At 41.0% G+C, this 6220-nt stretch overlaps 1 non-coding gene across 1 annotated transcript; it reads right to left on the reverse strand.

Moving 5' to 3' along the window:
* Positions 1–4970: 4970 nt before the first annotated feature.
* On the reverse strand, positions 4971–5074 carry LOC130952908 (small nucleolar RNA R71). Its single transcript, XR_009075083.1, has one exon. It is a non-coding gene; the product is annotated as a small nucleolar RNA R71 (small nucleolar RNA).
* Positions 5075–6220: the final 1146 nt, after the last annotated feature.

Raw genomic sequence — 6220 nt, forward strand, 5'->3', positions numbered from 1 at the left:
TGCACAGACCAAAAGGCATCCTCCTATAGGCAAACACGCCAGAAGGGCAAGTGAATGCTGTTTTCTCTTGGTCCTGAGGATCTACTGCAATTTGGTTGTAGCCTGAATAGCCATCCAAAAAGCAGTAGTAATCATGACCAGCTAGTCTTTCTAGCATTTGGTCTATGAATGGTAAAGGAAAATGATCCTTTCTGGTGGCTGTATTGAGCCTTCTGTAATCAATACACATGCGCCACCCTGTGACTGTCCTTGTAGGAACCAGTTCATTTTTTTCATTATGGACCACTGTCATGCCTCCCTTTTTGGGAACAACTTGGACAGGGCTCACCCAGGGACTATCAGAAATAGGATAAATAATCCCAGCTTCTAATAATTTAGTGACCTCTTTCTGCACCACCTCCTTCATGGCTGGATTTAGCCTCCTCTGTGGTTGGACCACAGGTTTGGCATTATCCTCCAACAGGATCTTATGCATGCATCTAGCTGGGCTAATGCCCTTAAGATCACTTATGGACCACCCAAGAGCTGTCTTGTGTGTCCTTAGCACTTGAATCAGTGCTTCCTCTTCCTGTGAATTTAAAGCAGAGCTTATAATCACTGGAAAAGTGTCACCCTCTCCCAGAAATGCATATTTCAGGATGGTGGTGGTTTGAGTTCAGGCTTAGGAGGCTTATCCTCTTCCTGAGGAATTTTCGAAAATTCCTTTGCCTCCTCTGGTTCTTCCTGATCAGTTTGAGCATCTTTGAAGATGTCCTCAAGCTCTGATTCTAGGCTTTCAGCCATATTGATCTCTTCTACCAGAGAGTCAATAATGTCAGCGCCCATGCAGTCATGTGGTGTGTCTGGATGCTGCATAGCTTTTATAGCATTCAACTTGAACTCATCCTCATTGACTCTCAAGGTTACTTCCCCCTTTTGTACATCAATGAGAGTTCGTCCAGTTGCTAGGAAAGGTCTTCCTAGAATGAGAGTTGCACTCTTGTGCTCCTCCATTTCCAGCACCACAAAGTCAGTTGGAAAGGCAAATGGCCCAACCTTGACAATCATGTCCTCTATTATGCCTGATGGGTGTTTAATGGAGCCATCAGCAAGTTGGAGGCATATCCTGGTTGGTTTGACTTCTCCAATCAACCCAAGCTTTCTTAGTGGAGCAGGTATTAGATTGATGCTTGCTCCAAGATCACATAGGGCTGTCTTGGTGCAAGTGCCTTCTAATGTGCACGGTATCAGAAAGCTTCCAGGATCTTGAAGCTTTTCTGGTAAGCTTTTTAGAATGACTGCACTGCATTCTTCAGTGAGAAACACTTTCTCAGTTTCTCTCCAATCCTTCTCATGACTTAAGATTTCCTTCATGAACTTAGCATAAGAAGGTATTTGCTCAAGTGCCTCTGCAAACGGAATCTTTATTTCAAGAGTCCTTAAATAGTCTGCAAAGCGGGCAAATTACTTATCCTGTTCCGCTTTGCGGAGTTTCTGAGGATAAGGCATCTTGGCTTGATATTCTTCAACCTTAGATGCTGCAGGTTTATTCCTTATAGAAGTGGTTGAAGAAGCCTTTTTAGAGGGATTACTGTCAGCACTCTCAGGTGTCTGATATTCCCTTGGCGTTTGAACGCCAGGATTGGGTGGAAATTGGGCGTTTAACGCCAACTTTTCCCCCTTTTCTGGCGTTTGAACGCCAGAACTGGGCAAGGAATGGGCGTTTAACGCCAGCTTTCCTTCCCCTTCTGGCGTTTGAACGCCAATGACATTCCTCTCCGGGCTCTTACTGTCCTCAGAGGGATTTTGAACAGTGGTTTGGTTATCCTCTGTCAATTGTTCCCTGTTTGGCTTTTTGCTCTTTTGAGCAGTGTTATTCAGGGTCTTCCCACTCCTCAGTTGAACTGCTTGACACTCCTCTGTTATCTGTTTAGATATTTGCTGTTTTGCTTGATTCAACTGTAGTTCTATGCTCTTGTTAGCAACTTTAGTTTCATGGAGCATCTCCTTAAATTCTGCTAACTGTTCTGTCATCAGGAGTAGTTGTTGATTAAGCTCATTCATCTGTTCTTGAGGATTAGGATCAGTGACTAATGCCATGACTTCCTCTTTTGGAACGAACTCATTGCTAGAATATAGGTATTGGTTTCTAGCAACAGTGTCTATAAGCTCTTGAGCTTCTTCAATTGTCTTCCTCATGTGTATAGATCCACCAGCTGAGTGGTCTAAAGACATCTGAGCTTTTTCTGTGAGCCCATAGTAGAAAATGTCTAACTGAACCCACTCTGAGAACATTTCAGAGGGACATTTCCTTAGCATACCTCTATACCTCTCCCAGGCATCATAAAGGGATTCATTATCCTTTTGTTTAAAGCCTTGGATGTCCAGCCTTAGCTGTGTCATCCTCTTTGGAGGGTAAAAATGATTCAGGAATTTGTCTGACAACTGTTTCCATGTCTTTATGCTTGCTGTAGGTTGGTTATTTAACCACCTTTTAGCTTGATCTTTTACAGCAAATGGAAATAGTAATAGTCTGTAGACATCCTGATCCACCTCTTTATCATGTACTGTGTCAGCAATTTGTAAAAATTGTGCCAGAAACTCAGTAGGTTCTTCCTGTGGAAGACCGGAATACTGGCAATTTTGCTGCACTATGATAATGAGTTGAGGATTTAGCTCAAAGCTGCTTGCTTTGATGGGAGGTGTGCAGATGCTACTCCCATATGCAGCTGTAATGGGGTTAGCATATGACCCCAGAGTCCTTTTGGACTGATTAATTCCACTTAAGTCCATAATGGACAAAAGGGAAATGACAATAATTGCAAAGAGATAAATTTTGTTTATTTATTTTTATATTTTTTTTTGAATTAACAGAAAATAGAATAAAATAAAATAAAACAAAAGAAAACTAAAAAAAATTCGAAAATAAAAAAGAAAATAAGATCAAAGCAAATTGAGAACTGAATCAATTAGTTAATTAAAAAGATTTTGAAAATAGCAATTAAAAAGATATGATTGAAAAATTTTTATGAAAAAGATTTGATTTTTTAAAAAGAGGAAAGAGAAAAACACAAAAAGACACCAAACTTAAAATTTTTAGAAATCAAACACTAATTTTTCGAAAATTTTAAGAGAAAAACACAAAGAGGACACCAAACTTAGAATTTTTATGAATCAAAAAGGGACTAAGAACATGCAAAAATCGAAATTTAAAAGAAAAACAAAAGCATGCAATTGACACCAAACTTAAAATATGAAACTAGACTCAACTAAAAGACTCTAAACCAACAAAATAAAATAGTCCTAATCTAAGCAACAAAGATAAGCCGTCAGTTGTCCAAACTCGAACAATCCCCGGCAACGGCGCCAAAAACTTGGTGCACGAAATTGCAATCACACTTTTGCAATCCCGCACAACTAACCAGCAAGTGCACTGGGTCGTCCAAGTAATACCTTGCGTGAGCAAGGGTCGATCCCACGGAGATTGTCGGCTTGAAGCAAGCTATGGTTATCTTGTAAATCTTAGTCAGGATATCAGAAAATTATCAGGATTGATTGTAAAAAGCAAAAGAACATGAAATTGTTACTTGTTTTGCAGTAATGGAGAATAGGCTGAGGTTTGGAGATGCTCCATCTTCTGAATCTCTGTTTTCCTACTGTCTTCTTCATCAAACACGCAAGGTTCCTTCCATGGCAAGCTGTATGTAGGGTTTCACCGTTGTCAATGGCTACCTCCCATCCTCTCATTGGAAATGTTCAACGCACCCTGTCACGGCACGGCTATCCATCTGTCGGTTCTCAATCAGGCCGGAATAGAATCCAGTGATTCTTTTGCGTCTGTCACTAACGCCCCGCCCTCAGGAGTTTGAAGCACGTCACAGTCATTCAATCATTGAATCCTACTCAGAATACCACAGACAAGGTTTAGACCTTCCGGATTCTCTTGAATGCCGCCATCAGTTCTAGCTTATACCACGAAGATTCCGATTAAAGAATCCAAGAGACAACTACTCAATCTAAGGTAGAACGGAGGTGGTTGTCAAGCACACGTTCATAGTTGAGAATGATGATGATTGTCACGGATCATCACATTCATCCGGGTTAAGAACAAGTATTATCTTGGAATGGAAGCAAGCATGATTGAATAAGAAAAAGTAGTAATTGCATTAATCCATCAAGACACAGCAGAGCTCCTCACCCCCAACCATGGGGTTTAGAGACTCATGCCGTAGAAGATACAATGAGAAACGTGTAAAGTGTCATGAAGTGATCAGGTACTGATACAATGTCAAAAGATCCTATTAATAGTAAAACTAGTCACCTAAGGTTTTACAGAAATGAGTAAATGACAGAAAAATCCACTTCCGGGCCCACTTGGTGTGTGCTTGGGCTGAGCAATGAAGTAATTTCGTGTAGAGACCTTTTCTGGAGTTAAACGCCAGCTTTCATGCCAGTTTGGGCGTTTAACTCCAAGTTTTATGCCAGTTCCGGCGTTTAACGCTGGAATTTCTGAGGCCGGATTGCTACGCCGGTTTGGGCCATCAAATCTTGGGCAAAGTATGGACTATCATATATTGCTGGAAAGCCCAGGATGTCTACTTTCCAACGCCGTTGAGAGCGCGCCAATTGGGCTTCTGTAGCTCCAGAAAATCCACTTCGAGTGCAGGGAGGTCAGAATCCAACAGCATCTGCAGTCCTTTTTGGTCTCTGGATCAGATTTTTGCTCAGGACCCTCAATTTCAGTCAGAAAATACCTGAAATCACAGAAAAATACACAAACTCATAGTAAAGTCCAGAAAAGTGAATTTTAATTAAAAACTAATAAAAATATACTAAAACTAACTAAAAGATACTAAAAACATACTAAAAACAATGCCAAAAAGCGTACAAATTATCCGCTCATCAATTCTCAACCCAAGGATAGCCTGGACTCATGGGATAAGCTGGTCACTGCCTTCTTGGATGAATTCTTTCCTCCTCAAAAGCTGAGCAAGCTGAGAGTGGATGTTCAAACCTTCAAACAAAAAGATGGTGAATCCCTCTATGAAGCTTGGGAAAGATACAAGCAGTTGACCAAGAGATGTCCATCTGACATGTTTTCAGAATGGACCATATTAGATATATTCTATTATGGCCTCTCTGAATTTTCAAAAATGTCATTGGACCATTCTGCAGGTGGATCCATTCACCTGAAGAAAACGCCTGAAGAGGCTCAAGAACTCATTGACATGGTTGCAAACAACCAGTTCATGTACACTTCTGAGAGGAATTCCGTGAACAATGGGATACCTCAAAAGAAAGGAGCTCTTGAAATTGATACTCTGAATGCCATATTGGCTCAGAACAAAGTGTTGACTCAACAGGTCAACATGATCTCTCAAAATCTGAATGGATTGCAATATGCATCCAACAGTACTAGAGAGGCAGCTTCTGAAGAAGCTTATGATCCTGAGAACCCTGCCATGGCAGAGGTTAATTACATGGGTGAACCTTATGGAAACACCTACAACTCATCATGGAGAAATCACCCAAATTTCTCATGGAAGGATCAACAAAAGCCTCAACAAGGCTTTAACAATGGTGGACGCAATAGGCTGAACAATAGTAAGCCATATCCATCATCTTCTCAGCAACAGACAGAGAACTCTGAACAAAACAATTCTAATTTAGCCAATATAGTCTCTGATCTGTCAAAGGCCACTTTCAGTTTCATGAATGAAACAAGATCCTCCATTAGAAATCTGGAGGCACAAGTGGGCCAGCTGAGTAAGAAAGTAATTGAAACTCCTCCCAGTATTCTCCCAAGAAATACAGAAGAGAATCCAAAAGGAGAGTGCAAGGCCATTGACATAGTCAATATGGCCGAATGCACAAGGGAGGAGGAGGACGAAAATCCTAGTGAGGAAGACCTCCTGGGACGTTCCTCAAGCAAGAAGGAGTTTCCTATTAAGGATCCTGAGGAATCTGAGGCTCATCTAGAGACCATAGAAATTCCTTTAAATCTCCTTCTGCCATTCATGAGCTCTGAAGAATATTCATCCTCTGAAGAGAATGAAGATGTGACTGGAGAGCAAGTTGCTCAACACTTAGGAGCTATCATGAAGCTGAATGCCAAGCTGTTTGGTAGTGAGACTTGGGAAAGTGAACCTCCCTTGCTCATTAATGAACTAGATACTTGGATTCAGAAAACTCTACCTCAAAAGAAACAAGATCCTGGCAAGTTCTTAATACCTTGTACCAT

This window comes from Arachis stenosperma, chromosome 9, assembly GCF_014773155.1.
Source record: "Arachis stenosperma cultivar V10309 chromosome 9, arast.V10309.gnm1.PFL2, whole genome shotgun sequence".
In the NCBI taxonomy this organism is placed as follows: domain Eukaryota; kingdom Viridiplantae; phylum Streptophyta; class Magnoliopsida; order Fabales; family Fabaceae; genus Arachis; species Arachis stenosperma.